At 43.4% G+C, this 14,283-nt stretch overlaps 1 protein-coding gene across 2 annotated transcripts in view; it reads right to left on the reverse strand.

The window, feature by feature from the left end:
- FAM171A1 (family with sequence similarity 171 member A1) overlaps window positions 1–14,283 on the reverse strand; it is a 101,517-nt gene that overhangs the window by 72,700 nt on the left and 14,534 nt on the right. The gene's annotated exons all lie outside the window — the stretch shown is intronic.

Here is a 14,283-nt window from a genome sequence, read left to right on the forward strand (position 1 = left end):
GGCAGTTTGGGGAGGCTTTTCGATAAAACTGTGCATCTCAATCTATTCAGCTGTTGGTACATCTTGCTAAGAGTAAGGGTGTACTTTTAACATATATCCATTGCTGGATATGAGTATAAGCACCCATAGGCTGTTAAAAAAATCTCTTGAAAGACTGCTGCAGAGCCAGGCAGACGAACTGGAGAAGGGGGGCTTGTCAGTTGAAAGGTGGTCAGGGAAAGCCAGACAGAGGAAGGGGTTTGTGAAAAAGCCAGTGAGTGTTATAGCTGTATGAGCAGTTTAATTTTCAAGAAGCTCTTTCCTCATGACTCTGTAGCCAGTCAAGCAGTGGGAGGCGGAGCAATGCACCAAACAAGGACTAAGCCAGGATACCAAGTTTGGATATAACAAAAAAGCACAGCTCACACAAGCCGAGATTCACAAGCCAACTTCAAACCATGGTTTCAATTAGTTAAGCTAAAAAGACTGTGATGTAGCATTACATCTAAACAATGGCCCAGTTCGCACATCACAACCACCCAGGTGTCTTTTTGTTAAAACCCTGGGCGGTTTTGAACACAGCAGTGTGCTGGTGCATGCTGCCCAATTGCTCCCACTACGAGAGGGAGCACAAAAAAAGGACATAAGCATTCTATTGTTGTTCAGTCGTTAAGTCGTGTCCGACTCTTCATGACCCCATAGACCATAGCATGCCAGGCCTTCCTGTCCTGCGCTCTCTCCCGGAGTGTGCTCAAGTTCATATTCATTGCATCGGTGATGCTATCTAGCCATCTCATCCTCTGCCGTCCCCTTCTCCTTTTGCCTTCAATCTTTCCCAGCATCAGGGTCTTTTCCAAGGAGTTTTCTCTTTGCATTAGGTGGCCAAAATATTTGAGCTTCAGCTTCAGTATCTGTCCTTCCAATGAGCACTCAGGGTTGATTTCCTTTAGGATGGACTGATTTGACCTCCTTGCAGTCCAGGGGACTCGTAAGAGTCTTCTCCAGCACCACAGTTCGAAAGCATCAATTCTTCGGCGCTCAGCCTTCTGTATAGTCCAGCTCTCATAGCCATACATTGCTACTGGGAAAACCATAGCTTTGATTATACGAACCTTTGTCAGCAAGGTGATGTCTCTGCTTCTTACTATGCTGTCTAGGTTTGTCATAGCTTTCCTCCCAAGGAGCAAGCGTCTTTTAATTTCATGGCTACAGTCACCGTCTGCGGTGATCTTGGAGCCCAAGAAAATAAAATCTGTCACTGCTTCCATTTCTTCCCCTTCTATATGCCAGGAAGTGATGGGGCCAGATGCCATGATCTGAGTTTTTTTAATGTTGAGTTTCAAACCAGCTTTTGCACTCTCCACTTTCACCCTCAACAAGAGGCTCTTGAGATCCTCTTCGCTTTCTACCATTAGGGTGGTATCGTCTGCGTATCTGAGGTTGTTGATAACTCTCCCGGCAATCTTAATTCCGACCTGTGATTCATCCAGCCTGGCGTTTCTCATGATGTACTCTGCATATAAGTTAAATAAGCAGGGCAACAATATGCAGCCTTGTCGTACTCTTTTCCCAATTTTGAACCAATCGGTTGTTCCATGTCTGGTTCTTACTGTTGCTTCTTGACCCTCGTACAGGTTTCTCAGGAGGCAGGTAAGGTGGTCTGGTACTCCCATCTCATTCAGAATTTGCCACAGTTTGTTGTGATCCACACAATCAAAGGCTTTAGCGTAGTCAATGAAGCAGAAATAGACATTTTTCTGGAATTCTCTTGCTTTCTCCATGATGCAGCGAATGTTGGCGATTTGATCTCTAGTTCCTCTGCCTCTTCAAAACCCCACTTGTCCTTCCGGTAGTTCGCGGTTCACATACTGCTGAAGCCTAGCTTGTAGGATTTTGAGCATCACCTTGCTGGCATGTGAAATGAGCGCAATTGTACGGTAGTTTGAATACTCTTTGGCGTTGCCCTTCTTTGGAATTGGAATGTAAACTGACCTTTTCCAGTCTTGTGGCCACTGCTGAGTGTTCCAAATGTGTTGGCATATTGAATGCAGCACTTTAACAGCATCATCTTGTAGGATTTTAAATAGCTCAGCTGGAAGACTGTCATCTCCGCTAGCTTTGTTGTTACTAATGCTTCCTAAGGCCCACTTGACTTCACTCTCGAGGATGTCCGGCTCAAGTTCAGTGACCGCACTATCATGGCTATCAGGGACATTCAGATCTTTCCTGTATAGTTCTTCTGTGTATTCTTTCCACCTCTTCTTAATCTCATTTGCTTCTGTTAGGTCCCTGCCTTCTTTGTCCTTTATCATGCCCGTCTTTGCACAAAACGTTCCCTTGAGATCTCTGATTTTCTTGAAGAGATCTCTAGTCTTTCCCATTCTATTGCTTTCCTTGATTTCTTTGCATTGTTCATTTAAGAAGGCCTTCTTGTCTCTCCTTGCTGTTCTCTGGAACTCTGCATTCAGTTGGATATATCTTCCCCTTTCTCCCTTGCTTTTCGCTTCCCTTCTTTCCTCAGCTACTTGTAAAGCCTCATCAGACAGCCACTTGGCTTTCTTGCATGTCTGTTTCTTTGGGATGGATGTAGTTGCTGCCTCCTGAACAATGTTATGGACCTCTGTCCATAGTTCCTCAGGCACTCTGTCTATCAGGTCTAATCCCTGAAATCTATTCCTCACCTCCACTGTATATTCATCAGGGATATGATTGAGGTCATACCTGAATGGTTTAGTGGTTTTCCCTACGTTCTTCAATTTAAGCCAAAATTTCACAACAAGCAGCTCACGATCTGAGCCACAGTCAGCTCCAGGTCTTGTTTTGACTGACTGTATGGAGCTTCTCCATCTTTGGCTGCAAAGGACATAATCAATCTGATTTTGATATTGACCATCTGGTGATGTCCATTTGTAGAGTCACATCTTGTGCTGTTGGAAAAGAGTGTTTGCTATGATCAGCGTGTTCTCTTGGCAAAACTCTATTAGCTTTTGTCCTGCTTCATTCTGTACACCAAGGCCATGCTTGCCTGTTATCCCGGTGATTTCTGGACTTCCTACTTTGGCATTCCCATCCCCTATGATGAAGAGGACATCTTTTTTTGGTGTTAGTTCTAGAAGGTGTTGTAGGTCTTCATAGAACCGATCAACCTCAGCTTCTTCGGCATCAGTGGTTGGGGCATAGACTTGAATTACTGTGATGTTGAATGGTTTTCCTTGGATTCGTACTGAGATCATTCTGTCGTTTTTGAGATTGTACCCCAGTACTGCTTTTCCCACCCTTTTATTGACTATGAGTGCTACTCCATTTCTTCGACAGGATTCTTGCCCACAGTAGTAGATATAATGGTCGCCGGAATTAAATTCGCCCATGCTTGTCCATTTTAGTTCCCTGATTCCCAAGATGTCGATGTTCAATCTTGCCATCTCACGTTTGACCACCTCCAGCTTACCTTGATTCATTGATCTGACATTCCAGGTTCCTAAACAATATTGTTCTTTACAGCATCGGATTTTCTTTTCACCACCAGACACATCCACAGCTGAGTGTCATTTCGGCTTTGGCCCAGCCACTTCACTCTTTATGGAGCTACTTGGAAATACCCTCTGCTCTTCCCCAGTAGTATATTGGACACCTTCCGACCTGAGGGGCTCATCTTCCAGCGTCATATCTTTTAGCCTTGTGATACGCTCCATGGGGTTTTCTTGGCAAGAATACTGGAGTGGGTTGCCATTTCCTTCTCCAGTGGACCACATTTTGTCAGAACTCTCTGCCATGCCCTGTCTGTCTTGGGTGGCCCTGCATGGCATAGCTTATGGCTTCACTGAGTTACGCAAGCGCCTTCGCCACAACAAGGCAGTGATCCATGAAGGGGAAGCATTCTATACCAAGCTGCAATTGTTGATCTATTCAGGGATACTAAATTACATTAAGGGCACAATCCTATGCATGTTTAGTCAGAAAGACAGTCCTACAGCTCCTAGCATATCCCAGCCAGTATGGCTGGCTGGGGAATGCTGGGAGTTGTAGGACTTTCTTTCTGTCTAAACATGCATAGGATTGTGCCCTAAATGTGTAAATTGATATACACATTTTCTAACCTAGATTTAAATTCTACCTTGGCAGCTGAGCTCTAAATTGAGTGAGAGCCAAGACACTAGATTCTGCTTCTTAGATATAAACAACAAAGAGTAAGAAGAAATCAAATTAATAATAGTAGAAATAATGTTGTATAGAAACTGTTTTTAAGTGAGTGTTGTTGTTGATTTGTTCAGCCGCTTCCGACTCTTCGTGACTTCATGGTCAGAGCTTCCTGTCGGCCAGGAACACGCCAGAGCTTCCTGTCGGCTGTCGCCACCCCCAGCTCCCCCAAGGTCGAGTCCGTCAGCTCCAGAATATCATCCATCCATCTTGCCCTTGGTTGGCCCCTCTTCCTTTTGCCTTCCACTTGCCCTAGCATCAGCATCTTCTCCAGGGTATCCTGTCTTCTCATGATGTGGCCAAAGTACTTCAGTTTTGCCTTTAATATCATTCCCTCAAGTGAGCAGTCTGGCTTTATTTCCTGGAGTATGGACTGGTTTGATCTTCTTGCAGTCCAAGGCACTCTCAGAATTTTCCTCCAACACCACAGTTCAAAAGCATCTGTTTTCCTTCGCTCAGCCTTCCTTATGGTCCAGCTCTTGCAGCCATAGGTTACTACGGGGAATACCATTGCTTTAACTATGTGGACCTTTGTTGTCAGTGTGATGTCTCTGCTCTTCACTATTTTATTAAGATTTGTCATTGCTCTCCTCCCAAGAAGTAAATGGCTTCTGATTTCCTGGCTGCAGACAGCGTCTGCAGTAATCTTTGCGCCTAGAAAGCCAAAGTCTGTCACTGCCTCCACGTTTTCTCCCTCTGTTCGCCAGTTATCAATCAAGCTGGTTGCCATAATCTTGGTTTTTTTGAGGTTGAACTGCAAGCCAGCTTTTGCACTTTCTTCTTTCACCTTCGTCATAAGGTTCCTCAGCTCCTCCTTGCTTTCAGCCATCAAAGTGGTATCATCTGCATATCGGAGACTGTTAATGTTTCTTCCAGCGATTTTAACTCGCCTTGGATTCATCAAGCCCAGCACGTCGCATGTTGTGTTCTGCGTACAGGTTGAATAGGTAGGGTGAGAGTATACAAACCTGCCATACTCCTTTCCCAATCTTAAACCAGTCCGTTGTTCCATGGTCTGTTCTTACCATTGCTGCTTGGTCGTTATACAGATTCCTCAGGAGGCAGACAAGATGACTTGGTATCCCCATACCACCAAGAACTTGCCACAATTTGTGATGATCCACACAGTCAAAGGCTTTAGAATAGTCAATAAAACAGAAATAGATGTTTTTCTGAAACTCCCTGGCTTCCTCCATTATCCAGTGGATATTGGCAATTTGGTCTCTAGTTCCTCTGCCTTTTCTAAACCCAGCTTGTACATCTGGCAATTCTCGTTCCATGAATTGCCGGAGTCTACCTTGCAAGATCTTGAGCATTACTTTACTGGCATGTGAAATAAGTGCCACTGTTCGATAGTTTGAACATTCTTTAGTGTTTCCCTTTTTTGGTATGGCGATATAAGTTGATTTTTTCCAACCTGGTGGCCATTCTTGTGTATTCCAAATTTGCTGGCATATGGCATGCATCACCTTGACAGCATCATCTTGCAAGATTTTAAACAGTTCAGCTGGGATATTGTCGTCTCCTGCTGCCTTGTTATTAGCAATGCTTCTTAAGGCCCATTCAACCTCACTCTTCAGGATGTCTGGCTTTAACTCACTGACCACACCATCAAAACTCTCCCCGATATTATTATCCTTCCTATACAAATCTCCCGTATATTCTTGCCACCTTTTCTTGATCTCTTCTGCTTCTGTTAGGTCCTTGCCATCTTTGTTTTTGATCACACCCATTTTTGCCTGGAATTTACCTCCGATGTTTCTAATGTTCTGAAAGAGGTCTCTTGTCCTTCCTATTCTATTATCTTCTTCCGCTTCCGCGCATTGCTTGTTTAAAAATAATTCCTTATCTCTTCTGGCTAACCTCTGGAATTTTGCATTTAATTGGGCATATCTCCCCCTATCACTGTTGCCTTTTGCTTTCCTTCTTTCCTGGACTACTCCCAGTGTCTCGGCAGACAGCCATCTTGCCTTCTTGGTTTTCTTTTTCTTTGGGACGTTTTTTGTTGCCGCCTCCTGAACAATGTTGCGAACTTCTGTCCATAGTTCTTCTGGGACCCTATCTACTAAATCTAGTCCCTTAAATCTATTCTTCACCTCCACTGCATATTCATGAGGAATATTAGTGAGCTCATATCTAACTGATCTGTGGGTCTTCCCTATTCTCTTTAGTCTGATTCTAAATTGTGCAATAAGAAGTTCGTGATCTGAACTACAGTCAGCTCCAAGTCTTGTTTTACCGACTGTATAGATGTCCGCCACCTTTGGCTATAAAGGATGTAGTCAATCTGATTTCGGTGTCGACCATCTGGCGAAGCCCATGTATAAAGTCATCTTTTAGGTTGTTGGAAGAGAGTGTTTGTTATGCACAGTGAGTTGTCTTGGCAAAATTCTATCAGCCTATGTCCCACTTCATTTTGTTCTCCCAGACCATGCTTGCCTGTAATTCCAGGCGCCTCTACATGGCAGAATATATACTGCATTTCCAAATTGTACATGCATCAGAAAATGGATTCATTTATTGATTTCTGCTCATGTGTTAGTTTTAGTCACACAAGTTTAGGCTTAGAGAGAGCCAGAGGGTGGGTATGGTCCACCTGACAGATGGGGTGTGACAGAATTCAGGCAGTGTCTTGACTGGCAACATCTAAATGAGGAAATGATGTAGATCTATTCAAATGTGCCTTCTAGCACTCTTTGCTGCTAGTGTAAGTGTGCTAGTATAAGCGCACTGTGTCAACTTGCATGATTCAGTAGCCTGGCTGACATGAAATTAAAAGAAAATGTAGTACAGTTTGTGAATGGCAGTCAACAAACCCATAGGAAAAGCACCCAGTATTAAACCTTTCTATGTGGTAAAGAGTACCATACAGTTTCAAGTTCAGCCCATACGCTGCATCATCTCAAGCATCTTTCCATTCTACAGTTGTGCTTACTTGGCCTGGTTAGAGCTACTTACACAATTGATTTGTAACGATTTTAACCACTCGCATTATTTTGATATGCTTTTAAAATGAACTTGCTTTATTTGTGGAATTGTGCACGATTATGGTTCGTATTCGTATTTTATACTCCATTGAACAACACAAAATGGCAAAGTGAGGTATAACTTGCCAGATCAGCTGTACCCTAGGAGCTAAACATGCAGAAATAAGATGTGGTGCAGACCTTTTTGACAGAATGAGAAACAGATGAAGAACCGCATATTTGAACGTTCCCCCATGTAAAAACAAAAATCCCTGAACAAGGAACACTAGTATATCAAATAGAAGGGTACTGGACCAGAGTTCTTCTCAACATACTAGCCATCCACTTACAGGGAGTGAGGTGTGTAATCACACCTTCTGAAGGAACTCATTCCACAGTTTTGGGATCACTGCTAAAAAGGCCACAGATGCAGCAAAAATCAATATGGCAGCTCAGCGGGTCTGTACTAAACCATTAACATTTTGATCTTTAGTATTTATAATAGAAAATGATTTCAGTGTAACTATAAGTACTACAGTATTAGTGCTACTATAAGTAACTGCTCCGGTAAAATTCATTGTTCTGCATGAACCACATAATAAGAGCATTCTAATAACTTAGCACAAGGGTGGGTAACCTGTGGTCCTCCAGATGTTGCTGGACTCTCATCAAGCCTAACCATTTGGCTGGGGCTGATGGGAGTTGGGAGTCCAACATCTTGAGTCCCCCACCCCTGACTTAGAAGACAATTCATTTGGTTATATATTTAAAAGTGTGGGCTTTTTAAACTGTTAAGTTTAACATTGTAACCTCATTAATTTATTTCCCAAAAAATCCTATCAAGATTCCAGTGATATTGCGAATATTTATCCATAGACTAAAACTGGTTGGCCTTTTCACAGATGGATCTGACTGCACTTTCAAATACAGCACAAAATCCATATGGAATTGTAATGGCAAAACTGCCAGTATAAGCACACCATGTCAACTTGCATGACACTATAAGCTTGACAAAATGAAAGCCTGCATGTTATTATCTCTAACATCTGTTTTGTTGCTTAGCTTTTTAAAAAAAAAATTAGTACAATTTATGGACAGCAGAGAGTGTCAACAAATCATGGGGGAAAGTGTCCAATATTAACAGTTTTTACTTAAATGCTAAAGACAAAAGAAAAGTGCCACTTGTTACACTGGAAACAAATAGTTTTGAAGGTAAATTTTATATGGCTAAAATTGCTGAAAGAAGCAGTCACTTCTAGAGCCAAGTGGGTCAAATCTATACAACAGCTTCTCTCTTTTATACACACACACACGCCAAGAAAAATGTGTGGCGTTTCCACAAACGTTTGGGCCAGATCTTGGAACATGCCAAATTCAGCTTCCTATAAGGGTTAGGGAATATCTGACAAAGGTCCAGATCCAACATAGTTATATCGGAAAGCAACAATCACCTAAATTGTGGATTTTTGCACAGCCAAGCTTAAAGTTGTTGTCACATAAATGCAACATCAGAGGGTGCTTCCAAATGGAGGTCTCGTGCTATCACTCGGGATGCATTGTGCAGCTATTCCCTCTTTCCTTCCTTAACAGATTTTTTGCAGTGAGGAAAAAGACAGAAGCAAAAGTGGAAAAACACGGGAGGATTACGATTGAGAGATGCTGTAATACTGAACTCGCTGTAAAATTCCATAAATGAGAAAGGACGATGGCATGAAAAAGCCATAAAAGCGTAGTCCAGAAGCACCCCAGAATAAAGTAGTGGACTCAGGAACAGGATACTAACTCACAACGAGCAGACAGAATCAGAGCCAAGAAAAGGATTTGGGGTTAGGAATACAATTCATAGCAGTTGAGCTCAAGGTGAGAATGAGCTTTTGTTGATCCAAAACACATTGTTGAGAGGATTTAAGACTTGGTGATCTCGTAGAAAAAGAAATCAAAATGGTTTTCCCCTTCTTCCCTAGCATACCCCCATTCCCTACCCCCTTCTTGCCATAAAATATGGGTTTGGGCTTTCTCTGGGTTCCCCTATCTGGTGAAGTCATGCCTGTGGTGACTGGGGAATGGATCATTTTTGTTGTGGAAACACCTGTGGAACACCCTCCCGAGGTCTGCTGGTTGCCGCTCCTAGAACTTTTTAGAAACAGGTAAACATGGTTTTGTTTGCTCGGGCGTTTTAATTCCGTGCTTTGTGTTTTATTGCCACTGCTTTCCAATTTGGAATTGTACCTCGATTTTTAAAAAATCTGTGGCTGTATTTTAACTTACTGTTATTTCAATTTATGTGTTTGTTTTGGGTTGGGGTTTTTGTTTTGTTTTACTTTCACTGTAAGCCACTTCACATACTTTTGCACAGTCAGGATATAAATATATTAAATAAAATAAATGAATAAAATATACTCCTGAGGTTAATTGATTAATGTGTTAAAACTATTTATGCCCCATCCTTCTGCTGCAATCCAGTGCTGGGATTCTTGGAAGCAAAAAGGTGGGACAGAACTGTAATAACAAATAAATAATGAATGAATGAACTACAAACTATAAATAAACAAGTACTACACAGCTCAATAAAAATCCCCTACAAGACAATCCAGCGTGCCAATTTCCTGACGTCCAGGAAGAGCTACTGTGTACACTTTATATTTTAGCCTGTTGGGGACCTTCTGAATCATTCTGTTAATGCTAAAATCTCCGTATTGCCTAGTAGGCCTTTTGGGCTTCTCTACAGCACTGGCCTTCTTTGCTTCCCAACTTGGTCGGCTTGTTGCTGCAACTACAACACTGCCGATTCAAAATGTAGCCTTCAAAATAAAGCTGTCCTGCTGAAGACCCAAGACTGGGACCTGTATCCTTGCAGAAAATGGTGTATGTTGCCAGATGGTTAAAACCAAGAACTCAGGCAGCAGTGCCCACAGACCTTATTCCTCCCACCACCATGGCAGTTCACAGGCTGAATGGATGACTGGCCTGGTCTTTCCTGTGTTCCAGTGCCACCTGTATAATGGCTAGAGAGGGCACTGCTGCTTATCACAGTATTGGGCCAGGTGACCTAAGGAACCAATAGGGCCTGGCCAGCTCTAGATAACTGTCGTCCCAGGCTTGGTTCCTCAGCTTGAGCAACACATCCTACCAAGTATCCACATGGCCCACCTCATCTTGCCTGCTTGATCTGGAACCTGCCTACCAGCCTGTCTTAGACCAAGTCATCTGTTTCTGGCCCTACGGAGCTCGGTCTGCCTGCACTAGAATTCAGTCCCTAGAACTGTCAGGCCAAGGCCTGACAAATGGTGGTGGTAGGGAATGTTTTCTGCCTTCACATCCATCACTTGCATTTTTCCTGATAAGATGTGAAATTCTTCCTCTCTCCCACTATTTAATAAGTTTCAGAAAACTGTACAGTACATTTAGTAAAGATTTAGTCCTTAATATAATGTTTTTTAATTTGGACTAGTTCAAACGAAAGCCAGTTCAGCATTTCTGGCTAACATAATGGCTGTTGCATGTTGCATTGTGGAAGGCTTGGTGCTGCTCAATTGCATCTAAGGCCATTAGCAAAAACATTAAATAGGCCAGGCAGTTGTGACTAGAGGAGTTACAGTGTTTTATTAGATTAATTTTATACCTGTCACCTAAGAAGATGACACCTGAAGGGGTGCTCAACTTTGACAATGAACTTACGCTGGCCATGTGAGTTTCCATTAATAAGACCTAGATTCAGGTGGACATTTTGATATAAGACCATTACAACCATGAACTAGTTATGGCACATACTTTTAGAACAGGAGTGGTAACACACGGCCTGCATGCCACATTTGGCCTGCAAACCCCTGCCCCCCCATTTTTTCTTTTTACAAAAGGGAGAAAAGTCATGTTTTCCTGCCAAAGCTCAGCAACAAAACACTGTAGAGTTAGAATGGGCAAATTTAGCTTCAAACCAAGCTACATTTGTCCATTCTAAGTTTCCATAGTGGGGAAAGTGGTCCCTGGGCTGCCCAGAGTTGCCCACACCTGTTTTAGAAGAACTAGCTTAAAAACAGAAGAAACTATCAGAAGAAATTACAGCCTGCCGCGGTTGATATCGTTTTTATGATGCTGTCTTACAGCTGTTTGTTTTATTGTTAATTTGTTTTTAATTTTCTTGTGATTTATATTATTGTAAGCTGCTATGAGTTTGAGTTTGTCATAGAGAGGCAGGATGTAAGTGTCCAAACAGAAGACTGTTGTTAACTGGCTTGAGTGCAAGTCTCCACAGGCTGCTTCCGGCCTAATTATTGGATATTTTTGAAGTACCACCTACTATTCCAGGTTCTGTAATGAACATTAAACAGAATAACTGTGAAGATAACAGCAGCCACTTACTATTTAACTCTAATCATTGTGTAAATGGTTGACTTATTTCCTCTCTTTTGTTCTCCACGTCTGCTCCCGTGCCTACTTCAAGACAGTTCGTAGCGTACCATATAATGTTTTCCACATTCCCTTCCCTTACCCAAGTCCTTAAGTATTTCTCCTCTTAAGGGAAGAAAGTTTCCCCTCTTCTGCAGCCCTGCCACGCACAGTTCTAGGACAGCTCTTCAGAGGTCAGGGCCATGCTGATTTAGAGCCAGCATGAACTTGAGAGCCAGTGTGGTATAGTGGTTAAGCAGTGGTGGGCAACTTTGGGCAGTGTAGGGACCAATTTCACATACACCCCAGACCTCCCCACAGGCTGCACCCCTCCTGCAGTGGCAGCAAAAAAGAAATCTGCAGCCTGCTGCAAAAAATTGGCACCACACTGCAATGGAGGCTTACTAAGGCCAAATTTAGCTTGAAAGCAAGCTGCATTTGTCCTTAATAATCCTCTGTGGAAAACCAGTGATTTTTTATTTTTTCCTGACTTTTTTTGGGTGACAGGGATAGAGCAAGGGCCACACTGGGGGTGGCAGGGGCCACATAAGGTCCATAGGTTGCGTGTTGCCTACCCCTGAGTTAGAGCCATAAGTCTCTATTATCAATTCTCTATTGATTCTCTATTATCTATTATAAGTCTCTATTACCAAGGGTCTATTACCTATTACCAAGTAATAGTAATTACAAGGTCTATTACCAAGGGTCACCTTGGGCTAGTTGTTCTCTTTCAGCCTAGCCTACCCCATAAGGTTATTGTAAGGATAAAATATGGGAGTGTTGAAAGAACCATGTTTGCTCCCCTGAGCTCCTTGGAAGAAGAGTGAGATGGAACCATAATAAATATTGTACCATGGTACCTGGGGTACCATATATACTATCCACACTTACTTGGAACTGTTTCCCATTTGTTATGGGCAACTGTGTCAGCAGCAATTTCCGCTTACCTCACAAAGTCAGAGACAGCGTGACTGAAATTTCTGGATTTTCCTGTGGGGTTACGCCTTACAGGGCATCACTTTTCCAGGGGACAGAGACCACTATGTGTCCCAGCAGTCAAGGGGAGAAAGAAGATAAGTATCTTAACCTTGACAGATTTAACATAAATACTAAGGATGCATTAACGTCTGGTGCTTCAGGGGAAACTTTAAAGTTCTCTATATGAAGATGGGAAGAAAGGAGGCTTGGAGGTGGCACTGCCGGGGCTTCTGGGGGAGTATCCATACAGTAGTCCCAGTGGCCTCAGAGACAGCTGAAGAAGTTCTCCCATAGCAAGCAGCTGGTGAGCAGGTGTCCACCAGGAGGAAGCCCTCATGATGAAAACCTCCACAGGGTAGTTCTGCTCAAAGAGTATCAGGCAACTCTGCAGACCTTGTCTCTCGCTGCCCTTCACCACCTTGTCTCTCAGATCCTTTTGTTAGCATGGACCTGGAGGTCTCCTTCCAGAGCTTCATCCCTCCCACCACCCTCTGAGCTCCCTGTCACCACTGTGCAACAGACCTCACAGCTGCTCAGCAGGCCAGCAGCTACCTGGGAGGTTGATGCTAGTTGGGTGGGGCAAGGAACGGAAACTTCCATATCCCTGAGTTCCCCAAAGCCTGAAGTACAGGCAGTGGGCCAGGCTGGGCAGAGATCCCTGCTAGCTCTGCCCCACAACACTGTTAAACAAAACATTATGTATTTCTGAGAGGATTGGGCAGCCCACTTTCAATGGCTCAAACTTTGCCTCTGTCATACAATCAGTGGTTGGGCTGATGTAAAGAACAATCTGTAGGAACAATTATCCCTGGGGAAAGGGATATGATACATATCGCTTATAACTTCACCTAGGGGACAAAACATTTGAAGTCATTCCATAAGCACAGGCTGAGGCATCGTCTAATTAAATTAGCAGAGCAACTTCTTAAAGAGTTCCTTTGGGGGGGGGAGATCTTACCTTGTGAGGCAGACTATCTAAAACATGAAGGCTGCAATCCAATGTACACAATTCCCTCGACTCATTGGGACTTACTCCCCGCTAAATGTGCATAGGATCAAACTGCCCAGGACATTAATGGCCAAAACAGGCAATATTTAAATGTGTGTCTAACACAGGGGTGGGCAACTATGGCCCTCCAGATGTTTTGGCCTACAACTCCCATCAGTCCTAGCCAGCACAGCTAATGGTGAGGGATCATGTGAGTTTCAGGACAAAACATCTGCAGTTGCCTACCCCTGGTCTAGCAGCTATGCTTCCCCCCCCCCATTTTTACTCTAGAGTATGCACAGGGGGTAGGGGGCCTTTAAAGATCCATATTGGAGATCCTGTGCCTACTCTAGAGTAAAAATGGGGGGAGTGGCAAGCATGGCTCAGTGCCCGCTGTTTTTTTGTTGTTGCTCACTGCTGCAGTGAGAGCTGCACTTCTGCATTGCCCCCTCCCCCTTTAAAAGCCATTTAGAGAAGAGGACCGAATTTGCCGGAACACTCCCCATGAGCAGGCCCAGGATAAAAGCCAACTTCACTCTTTGGAATAAGAAGAATAAGAAGCTACAGAGCTAAGCGAGGCCAAAGAGGCACACACAGAACCTGGAGTTAGAAGAATATGTAGAGTTGGCCAGAAACCTTCAGGAAATGAGGCATAAGCCTGAACACAGCAATTACATTTCCCAGAGGAAGAAAATATGCAGAAAAAAGAGCCAAGGACAGAGCCTAAAGGCACTCTGCAGGAAAAAGAGGAAAGACAATAAATACACTGCTGGCATACTGATTATAAAA

Source organism: Heloderma suspectum, chromosome 5 (assembly GCF_057233095.1).
Source record: "Heloderma suspectum isolate Gila_16-S chromosome 5, 16-S_ref, whole genome shotgun sequence".
Lineage (NCBI taxonomy): Eukaryota > Metazoa > Chordata > Lepidosauria > Squamata > Helodermatidae > Heloderma > Heloderma suspectum.